The sequence below is a fragment of the Belonocnema kinseyi genome, chromosome 2, assembly GCF_010883055.1.
Source record: "Belonocnema kinseyi isolate 2016_QV_RU_SX_M_011 chromosome 2, B_treatae_v1, whole genome shotgun sequence".
In the NCBI taxonomy this organism is placed as follows: Eukaryota; Metazoa; Arthropoda; class Insecta; order Hymenoptera; family Cynipidae; genus Belonocnema; species Belonocnema kinseyi.
The window spans coordinates 171770758-171783178 of NC_046658.1; positions in this window are offsets into that span (position 1 = coordinate 171770758).

Consider the following 12421-nt stretch of genomic DNA (forward strand, 5'->3'; position numbering starts at 1 on the left):
TAATTATATCCCTAACCTCAGTGACACAGACTTTTTCAATTGAGTTTTCCAATGCATCGTGTTCAACATCGCAGTTGTGGTGTCCTATAGCTTCATCTCCGATTTTTCTCCTAAAATAGTCTCTGAAAGCCTCTAGTATTCCATCTGCATCATATACCATTTCCCCCCTACTATTTCTCATGTTGACAATTTCTGTGCTTTTGTTTCCTTTCATTTTTTTATAAAGTAGTTTCCTGCTTCCTTCAAAGTCGTTTTGTATTTTTATCTCTTCTTCTGCTCTAATTGTATCTTTACTTTCTTCAACTAATCGTTTAAGTATCGTGTTTTCGCGTCTATAATCATTTCTACGTCTACTTATTTCCTCATTGCTAAGACCTGCGATGTTCAAAGTTCTCGTGTACGCTTCTCTTTTTGCTTTTTGGGCAGCCGGAATTTTATCATTCCACCACGCATCAACAGACATTCTTCCTACAATTGCGGTACCACACACCTCCATCGTGCATCTAACAAGGATATTCCGTAACATTGTCCAGGCGCCCTCTAAATCTTTGTTTTTTATACGGTCCTTCCATGCTGCCCTATCTATGCTTTCGATTATCTTATTTTGGAAATCTATTCGAACATCCGGTTTCTGTAGGTTCTAAAACTATGATTCGCGTTTGTTTTGCTCTCTTGGGTCTCTTTTTTCTCCGACCCCGACCTAAGTTAATTTTTGAGATCAGAAGGTAATGATCAGTATTGCATTCAGGACCCCTCATGACCCTTGTATCTTTGACTAACTCTCTAAGTCTTTCATCCGCAACAACGAAGTCAATTATACTGCGCCTGTTTCCTTTATACCAGGTGTACACGTGGATCATTTTATGCCTAAACCAAGTATTTTTAAGAAACAGACCCCTTTCTAAGCATAGACCAACTAATTTATCTCCGTTATAGTTTGTTCTTGGATCCCCAAAATTACCTAATACTCTTTCTGTATCCTGATTTTGGATGACCACCCAACCGTTCATGTCTCCTAGTAGAATTATTCTTTCCCCATGTTCGCAGATGTTTATTGTGTCATTTAAAGTGTCCCAGAAGTCGTCTTTTACTTCTCTAGGATCACTATCAACCGGCGCGTAGCATGCTATAATGAATAGCCTTCTGATTCCTACTTTCATTCTAGCCCACAGCAGTCTGGAAGGCACGAAGCCATGGTCTCCGAGATGCTGCTTTGCTCTTTCATTCGAAATGAGACCTACTCCTTGTTTACCATATGATTCACAATCTACTCCTGACCATATTTCAAATCCGCCTTTCAACACGCCGTTTTTTATGTCTTTAGTTTCGCATCCCTTTTTCTTTGTTTCGAGCACACATAAAATATCTAGTTTCTTCACGTCCATAGTTTCACGCAATTCTTTTACCTTGAGATCATTTACTCCCCTAGCATTCCAAACACCCAGTCCCCTTAATTCACGGAATTGATGTAACTCCCTTAATTTACGGAGTTCATGCAGTTTGCGGAATTCATGGAATTTAAGGAATGAATGAATTTCGCAGAATTTATAGAAATGAAGAAATTCATGAAATTTATGGAATTAACGGAATTCATGGATTTCAAGGAATTTGCGGAATTCAAGGAATTTACGGAATTTATGTGATTCATGGAGTACATGCATTTGGCAGTATTTATGGAACTTAAGGAGTTAACGGAATTCACGGAATTGACGGAATTCAAATAATTCACGGAATTTATAAAATTTAATAAATTCGTGGAATTCTATGAATTCCATACATTCCGTGAATTTCGTGGTTTCATTGAATTTTATGAACATATTGAATTTTGTGAATGCCATGAATTCCATGATTTTCACGATTTCCATGAATTTCGCGAATTATTAAAATTAAGTGAGTTGCTTGAATTCCATGAATTCCATGAATACTATAAATTCCTTGAATTTTTAAATTCCATAAATTTCTTCAAGTCCATGAATTCCGTGTTTCTGTGGATTTCTTGAATACGTTATGTACTATATATCTGCAAAAGTTTTGGCTCCGTCAGATTTTTTTGCCCGGAACAAGCATTGAGACAAATTATTTTTCACTTTTTAAAAATATTACGCTTCAACAGGTATCGAGATATACAGCCGCAAGTATTATACAGAAATTTTACTGGGTACTGGACCGGGTAAAGCTGAGTAGGTTACTGAACAAACTTGGCTAGGGAAGGGGTTGAAGTTGGATAGGGTCTTTCTCTACTTCTCCTACAGAGAAAAATTAGGAGCGAAGAATAGAAGAAGACCCGGACGATATTATTAGAGCCTCTTTTCCATGGCTACAAAATTTTAAAAACCAGAACAAACCACTTCATCCACTCTTCACTAGAAACTTGTACGTGTTATTCAGTTTAGAATAAGTGCAATGAATCTCGTCAAGTGGTTAAAAATTATATAAAATGAGTTCTTATGATGCCCAGGTGTATCATACATGATGTTGAATAACAATCGTTCCGCAAATGTACTTTAAGAGTTTAGGGACCTAGCTTTCGGGTAGGCTCACTTTTTTGTTTTGTACAAATCATCACGCTGCCACTAGTGATTAGTTTCAAGTGTTGTTTTCACTTTTACCCTATAATCGTTGAAATCGAAATAATTCGCAAGCATGGGCAATCCGTGGGAAGAATTCTTCGAGATGACTATTACTACGGGCTGATAAAAAATTTAATTAAATAACGTAGTATATCGATGCAAATACATATAACAATTAATCGTATTTCTAGAAAAGCATCTAAAATTGATCAAAGATAAGTTTGATCAAATTAACTACCAATAACATATTTTAATTGAAACATTTTTTTAAAACCATTTCCTGAATTGATCAGGGGTCTCATTACATTCCAGGAGCTGTAGGAAATACGCCAAAATTTTTTCAAAAATTATCAGAAGCTTCTGGAGAAACTCCTTGAAAAACTGTAAGTATAATTTGATTTCCTAAGTTTCAGTGAATTTCCCGATGAATTTATGGTACATTTCTGAAATTCTAGGAAAATTCTCTAAGTCATTGGCGAAAATACATTCTTAACTAAAATGAAGATTAATACCTATTAAGTTGTAGAAAATTTGTTCAACATTTTATACAGTATAGGGTACACAAATTTCTTAGGAATCATAATGGCCGAGGTATTAACTGAATTAACCACGATATAAAGCCCACTTGTGATTTAATCCCAACCACTTCGCGGAACGAATGGAAAAGGGTCGTTATCCCTATTTTCACGCTTCACAGATACTAATTCTTTGCTTTCACTCTACCTCTGTGCCTGTTTAGCTCACATGAGAAATCGATTAAAAAAACTCGACTTAATGCTTCTCTTTACTTTAAATTCTTTTTTAACAGAATGAGCATACTGGAAATGATTCAAGTGAAAAATTAATGTTTTGTTTTTTAGAAGCAGTATGATTTCAAACAAATTTTTAAAAATTCACTTATCCAACATAATCAATGAGAAGTTTATAACAAATATTTCAAACAAATATTTTAAGCGTTCTGTGTCATGAGGGCGTAAGTGCCAAAACTTGATTTCGAGAGGAGGCACAAAAGCTATCACATTTAAAAGTATTATGTTTATTTAATAATTTTGTTTTAAAGTACTTTTGAGCTATTACGTAGGTGCATCTGACCATGAAAGAAACATCCTGAAAGGTTTGTTAAATTTTATCGTATAGTTTACCATTTCAGGTAAGGGAACAGTCCAGTTGATTATCAGAATTCTTTCCTCCTCATGTTACATTCTAAACTTCTGAAGGCCAATCTTTACTTATTCCAAATAATTATTTACTTAAGAAGTAAAAATATTCTGCAAATTAATTTGTATGCGATTGAGTCCACATTATTTAAGATTATTAAATTTAAGAATGTACAGATTTAAAGAAAGATAGTTGATATGACTTTAGAAAAGGAAAACTTATCTATATTAACTTTAATTTAATCTTACTAAATTTTAATGTAGTTGATTGCTTTTTTTTGAACTGGGTGTGCAAAGGAGACGATCCAGAACCTATAAAATTCTCAATTCGATCTAGATGAGGAAATAACGGAGGATCCTAATGACGTATTCTACGTTAATGGAATATAATAAGTTCCTAACTCATTTATTTAGACGTATCGGTTTTATGCTTTGATTATGCAATTGTAAATCCTTGGAGCAAGGCGAAAAAAATAGGTTTACTTGCGAAAAAGTTTCTCTCGAAAACTAGTTCTGACATGACTGCTGGATTTTCCTCTTGGGCGGCTGGTAAAGGTGCAATTAGTACAGGTGGTAATTGCTCGACAGCTGGGTTGAATTCTCGCGCTGCTGGATGATCACGATGATGGTTTACCATCTTCAGGATTGTTCTTGAAAGGAAAATATAAATTCAAATCGATTTCAGTTTTACCTAATTTCTAAAGCACAACACTCAACTGATTTTTACTTTAGGATTATGATTTAATGTAAAACATTGGGAATTGTTTTAAAATGGTCGCAGTCTATCGACTACTTGACATTTGTATTCTATATGTGAGAGAATTATCCCTTCACGTTCATATAACAGGGAGCTTTCGCCCGATATTAAATACCGAATATTGATAGTACCTATTAATAAAATGAGAATAAAATGAGAACGATGCTGTTATAAATGGAGTCGGACGACTTTATTGAATTTTAATAAAACGTTTTAGAAACATAGTTTCCAACATTAGAGGAACCAAATAAATACAATACATTATAAAAAGATATAAAAAAATACTAAACGTATTTGAAATGTAAGAAAGATACAGTCATCTGCGTAAATAATACATTTAAAATTAGAAACGAAACTCATTGATCATCTATTGGAGCGAGTCAGACTTTTAGAAAGTCAAAATGTATATTAATACATTTAATAATAATGGAAAGTTTCTTATTTTAAATTATTGTATCTGCTTTATGATGTCAGATAAAAGAAATTAAAAGTTGATTATTATTTAAATTTTATATGAAATAGAGATTATGATTTAAATAATTCATAATAGTTACCATTATTTTTAAAAAATTTGTTGCTGTGATGCGTAATTTTTAAGTATTAAAAACATTATAAGTGGTCGAGACAATACAATTCAAGAGGCTTAAAGAAACATATTTGTGGTTATGAGTGCAGGATGAAAAAGCATCCTGCTCCCATACGAATGACTCCAAAAGTGGCAGCCGACAAGTATCAACTATGATCCCACAAGAACGTGGGTCTTAAATCTAAAAATTACATGATTGTAATTTAAAAAACACCCTAGAAAGAAAAAGTACTTTTATCTGAAATAGGTAGAAAAAGCGCACTTTATCTGCCTGCTGAGCGGCAGTAAAATAGCTCTTTATTGTACTGAGGCGAGCGGACCGTAAAGTGACAGCAAAGAGGAAGAAGTGGGTGAGAAGTGAAAGAAAAATGAAAGAAAAGAGTTAGAAGTTATTTTAACAGTTATTTTAAACCTAAGTTTAACTACGAAGTGTATTTTGGAGTTCTAAAGTCACCCCACGCGCGTGCGTCTGTGGTACAATTAAGTGCCGTTTTCCAGAAAAAGAACTCTTATTCTACCTATTTAAGATAAAGTATCATATGCACCATTGCAGTAAAGTCGTTAAATTCTGCATCCTCGTATAAAGTTAAACCTTAATGCCTTGGTACATAATATACTATTATCTGAATCAGGCAGAATAACCGCCCTTTTCCTGCTTGCAAAGTGGCAGTAAAATATCACTGTATTGCACTGCTAAACGCGGCATGTTAAGTAGCGACAAGGAGGATAAATTGAGTGAGATTTGAAAGAAGTGAAATGAAAGCGTCAGAAGAATTTATTTTACAATTATCCCAAACTACGGAATAGATTTTGGACTTATAATTTCGCCCTACGCTGGTGCGTACGCGGTACCATCAAGGGCTGTATTTTAGAAAAAGAGGTGATTCTGCCTATTTCAGATAGAGTCATCTATGTTTTATGGCAGTAAAGTTGTTTTAAACCTGGATGCAGTTTTGTCGTCCTCGCTTTTTGCTTAGACGCTAAATACTGCATCCTCATATAAAGTTCAACTTTACTGCCTAGGTAAATAATCTGCTATTTATACAAAAATACACAACTACCTAGTAAATTGTCCGATATCCTGTATTGTCGATTATAGGTTGATATCCTTTTGGCATACTTTTAATCAATATTTCTGCATACATTGGAAAAAATGACCGCCAGATGTCTCGAAGCCATCATGATAACAGTTTGACAGTGAATGTAGGTTTTCCCCAACTTTCCTCTTCATAAGATTCTAAACATTCTTGATTGGATTTGCATCAGGTGACTGTGCAGGCCAGCTTAAGATCACTCTGCCATTTTTTTCACGCAATGCACAAACGAGTTCGATGTCCTAAATCTAAAACATGGAAGTCATTTGCACACAGCCTGGTAAGAGGAAAATGGCATAGTAACCTTAGGCTGGCCTGTGCTGTCACCTGATGCAAATCCATTTGAGAATATTTGGCGTTTTATAAAAAGGGAAATAGAGGAAAAGCGTCCATTCACTGTCAAATTGTTATCAAAACGTCTTCCAGAAATGTGTCGTTTATTGTCTTTAATTTATTAAGAAAGGTTGGGTGAAAGGAACCCTAAACGATGTAAAGCAATTATCGACAATACTGGAGACTGAACAGTTTACTAGTATTTAGAATTAGTAACTAGCATGATAATATTACATTATGTACCTAGGCAGTAAAGTTGAATTTTATACGGGGGTGCATAATTTAACGTCTGAAATAAGCAGAATGAGAGCTCTTTTTCTGGAAAACGGCGCTTGATTGTACCTCATACGCACACGTGTGGACTGATGTTGGAAGTCTAAAATCCACCTCGTAGTTAAACGTAGTTTGAAAGTGAAATGTTCTTACTCTTTTTTTTTCATTTTTCTTTTACTTTTCACTTAATTCTTCCTTCTTGAACGTGCCGCTCGCCGTAGTACAATAAAGTGCTATTTTACTGCCGCGTTGGTAATACCGTGATGATTTTAAAGAAGGAATTCAAAAATAGAATTGTAAGATTAATTAGAATGGTCTAAATCTGTAATTTTGTGATAAGAATTACCCAGTTCTTTTTTAAGAAAAAACCATTTCAGCAAAAGCTCTTTATATAGGATTACTCTCTTTTTAAAACTACAGTTTCATCCCAAAGGAAAAAGTGAGAATTATAATCAATAATATTATTATATAAATGGTAATTAAGTACGCTATCATAATTTAGTCTGAAATTACCATAGTGTTCTTGTTTGTACTGTGTGAAGTTCTTTTTTTGTCCAATATAACATTTTCCACAATTACAAAAGAAACGGTAACCTACGTAATTTTTCCAGTGTTTCTGATTGGTCTTCATCTAATTTCAGAATTTTATTAGTTTTTAAGAGTCTTTTCATATTTAATACATTTTTACCTTAGTATAAAGTAGTTATATTGCGTTTTGAAAAGAATTCTTCTTTATAATAATATTATAATGTTTAATTTAACGTTTTTTCCTTATTTTTTTAAATCTATTATCAATTTTATTATTAATTACATTATGTGGAGACTTATTACTCAAATAAAGATAATTTTTTATCGTTTTTAAGTTATTATTATAAAATATATTGTCAGGAAGTAGAATAGCTGAATGAGATTAGTTCTTTATAATAGAAATTTCTTGCTGTAAAGGGCGTTTAAATAAAAAAATTAGTAATCGACCATAACAGGTTGATTTCCGACACCACTTATTAGAGATAAAACCATTATCATTTTTATTAATGCACATTTCAAGAAAGTACATACTACTATTAATTTCTATATTGTGTAAAAATTTTAATTTTTTATATATAAAGTTAAAAGTTGTAGTAGTTTGTTCAATAGTATCTTTAAGAATTATCATAAATGTGTCATCGACATACCTAAGGTAGGCAATAATTCAAAAATCTATTTTTTTTTTAAATTTTAGATTCTAAGGCTTCCATTACCACACTAGCTAAATTATTAGAAATTGGGGAGACTACGGATGTTCCAAAAGCTTCTAAAAAATTTGGTTAAATTTAAAGAAGGTGTTATCCGTTAGGAACTTTATTGCTTCTTTAAATGTATCTAAAGATAATGCAGTGACTTTTTTAATGGCGGACTCTAACCCTTACTAGTAAAAATGAATGAATAGTCCAGTTATCTAAACTAAGTGGTTAGCACTGCGGTGTTTAGACTATTAATTTTATCATTATAGAAAAATACGAATATGCACGAGCCTTGACGCTTTTATAAACACATAATCCTTTTCTTCCGTAATTATCAAGATAAATAGCAAGTATAAATATAGCGATCATTAATAAGATAAGTGTTAATATCATGCTTATAATACGTCCCAGGGCGTGACACTCGCTTGGAGCTTAGTTAATTTTCCTTAAGTGTTGGTTGGTAACCAGTGCTTAATTTTAAACAATGGTTCTTGACTTGAAGGTAGAGCATAGAATTAATCGAGGTCGATGGAATCAACCCTTCAACGACAGTCACATCAACGGAAAGTAATTAAACTGTACACTGTACAGTACCCCATTTCCGGTAGCGCTCTGGCTTGAATCGAATGTGCGTGTCTATACTGAACGTGTCACGAGTGCGTACCACACTGGTACGTTGATGAATTGGTGAAAACGATTTGATTAACTTCTCACCCATATGTCATGCAGCTTCGATCGACACGCCGCTTCGCTTCGATGTTACATGCTTTACACATGTCTTTACCTGAATAGTGCGCATACATGCAACAAATATTTCACTGCAATTCAGCCTCAAAACATCCCTTTGATCGTAAGCTTACATATTCAAGCATTTAATCATCTTCGATGAGTTAGATGATTATTGCAGTATTTCAGACATGTGAGACTCATATAACTTGCTTTTCATAAATTTAACCAGTGCTGATCCATTTATTGGCTTAACCATTCATTTCTTTATTGATTTATTCATATCTATTCAAATTTGCATTAGGTTTATTAGATTGTAAGTGAAACTCTGATATAAGGCCCCCCTGATATATTTCTTCCGTGAATTGAGGCCGTGGAACTCAATCGGGTTTTGTTCCTCACCACAGTCAACCCACAAACTGGCACTGTATCAGAGTTTCACTGTATTAGAATATATTGAGGTTCAGAAATTTAAAATTTAAATCTAAAAGCGTGTTTTATAATACAGTACTGATAAGTGACAGCACTTTTTAAACAAATTTTTGACTGAAAGTCTGATTAATTAATATTTAGATATTGGTTTTTTAACGAGGCGCGCTGGGTACTGAGTCAAATTTAATTTTGAGACGAGAAATTCTTGTTTCTCGTTCCAGTCTTGATTCATGAGAAATTTTCTCGTTGGTTGTCAAACGTACCTGTCAATTTAATTTGAAAAAAATGCTCAAAAAACGGAAAATTTCCGGAATTTAGGCAGTAGGAATTAAGCAGATGATACGCAGAAAAAGACGGAATGCAGATAGTAGTAATGTCAATTCATATTGACATTTGGAGATGTTAATGTTTTTACCTTAATTTAAAAATATAACTTTAAATTTGCAAATCGATATACTTGATTTTCAAAGCAGTATTTACGCCTAAACAAAATTTTAATAAGTAACTTTCAACCACGAAGTAGATTTTTCATTCAGAAAATATAGATATTTATATAAAAAATTTAATAGTTCATATTGAAACTGAAAAATATTCTAATTATAATTAAAAAACAGTGACATTTATAAACAAAAAGGCGAATTTTTAAAAAAATACATCATTTTTGCATTAGGGAGTTAAATTTTTAGACAGGAAGATTAATTTTCTAGCATAACGAATGAATTTTCAACAAAAATGTTTTATTTTTATTTAAAACAGGTAAAATTTTGACAAAAAATTGAATAATTTAATTTTCAAGTAAAAGAATTAATTTTTTATTTTAAAAAATGATTTTTTAACAACATAGTTAAATGTTAAAGCAAGACAAAAATTTAACTGAAAGCCGCAATTTTCGATTTTAAACAAAAAGGTTGATCAATAACCGAAAAAGATTTATTAAAAAGGAGGCGAATTTTCAAAACAAAAAGATGAATTTTCGAGACAATATTTGAATCAAACCAACAAAAAATCACTCAAGAAAGAAATTAAATGTGGAGAAAATTCGTAAACTTTAAAGAATGATTTTTAAAAAGTATGACATTTCAACGAAACGTTTAAATTGTTTAACAAAACAATGACATTTTGAATCAATTATTTTAATCTTTATCCAAAAGGATGAATTTTGAACCAAAAAGATTATGTTTCTACCAAAAAACAAAAATTTTCAACAAATTACAACAATTTTCAAACAAATATTTGAGTTTTGAAAGTAAAAGATATTTATATTCAACCAAAAATATAATAGTTTAATTTTCATTTTGAAAAACATCAGAGTTCAATTTTCCATTGAAATTATGAATTAATTTTTTGTAATCTAATAGTTTGACTTTCAAACAAAAAGAAAAAGGCGTATTTTCAACAAAATATATCATTTTTTCATCAGATAAGTAAATGTTTAGGAGGTACGATTGATTTTCTAGCACAAAGATCGAATTTTAAACAAAATACATAAATTTTCATAAAAATTTGTGAATTTTCATTTAAAAAATGTACAATTTACACCAAAAATTATATAATTAAATTTATAATTGAATTAATTAATTTTCAATATAAACAAACCAAACTATTTTTCAGCAACATAGTTATATTTTCAATCAAGCAAATAAATTATCAAATAAAAGCCAAAAATCTCAATTTTCAACGAAAAGGTTAACTATAAACTGAAAAAATATGCAAAAAGAGATACATTTTTAAACTAAAGAGACAAACTCCTGGAATAAAAGTTGTTTAAAAAAATTTATTTAGCTGAGAAAGGAAGAAAATGTTGATTTAATTTTTGAACTTTAAAGAGTGATTATTAAAAAAAAAGAAATTTAAGTGAAATAATTTGAAAGTAAAAACTGTTTATTTTTCACGAAAAATAGAGTAATTTCATTTTTAATTACAAAAAACCCCAGAGGTAAATTTTTAACTCAAATTATGAATAGAAAATGAATTTTCAATCAACTAGTTCAAATTTCAAACCAAGGAGTTGAATTATCATCTTAAAAGATTATTTCTTAATGAAGAATGTAACAGTTGGCGCGTTGCCTGAAAAGTATTTTTTATTTTTAAACTGAAAACAGTTAAATGAAACCAAATCAGTGAATTTTAATGAAAACGAATTCAAAGTTGATTCTCAAATATTTTGAATTCTTAATAAAGCAAAACCCAGTTAAACTTCCGTATATAAAATAGAGTTTGATGAAAGTGTTTGAATATAACTTTTTTAGTGATTTGGTGCGTTACAGAGCAAAGAAAAATATTATCGACTATTAGAGATTTTATTTGCATTTCTCTTTTTATTCGCTATGTTCCTAAGACAAAATAAAAATTAAATAATGTTTAAATATAAAGAAAGAAAAAAAATTTTTTTGGATACTAGAGTAACAGCACTTTAAAATATCTTGCAAAATGGTATTGCGAATGATTTTGTAAATCCTGTTGATTTGTGATTTCGAAAGATGTGATATTCAAGTTGCTTGAAAACTTACAGATACTTTAGTCGAAGAGCATACGCTTTAATTTTTTTCTCGTACATTTTTAATTAATATTTTTGTTTTCAATGATTTTCAGCATTATTGTTCATCCAAGAATAAAATATTTAAATTATTGTATATAATGTAGTGCTCAATCGTTCTTGCTCGTACTGTGCTAATCTATTTAATCAAGACGAGACGAGACGAGGCGAGAAACAGAATATTAAAACGGGAATCATTCTCGTTACCGTCCACTTCTCACTCGTCTTACATGGTACGCAACTCTATTTCAAACTTGAAACAAAAAACTTCTGTAGGCCCTTTTTTAAAAAATCCATATTTATGTTCAAAATTAGTTTGTTAATTGATTTTTTTGGTTTTAAAATTTACGTGGTTTATAAGCTACTATGATAAATCGAAAAACCCGATATGCAATTAAAGTCAGTTCAGCTTCACTGCCAAAAGCCGCCTTGTTTTCATAAACAGTTTTGAAACGAATTTTAAAATAAATTGAATGATATTTTTCAAGGAAGCTGAAGAGGAGAAAACCTTAGAATTGAGTTTATATCTTCGAGAAATTCTATAAATAAAAGTGGACTCTTTCTCAAAATGGAAGTAGTAAAGTCTTAGTACAGTCTGCCATAGTTTGAGTGGGATGAGTCGCTACAGAGCGCAGTTGTTCCATTCGCAGAGGATTACTTGTCAAAGTCTGAAACTTAATCTTTAGGGTGTTACAGTCTCTATACATCTTGCTTGCTAAGAAGTTGAGTTGAGA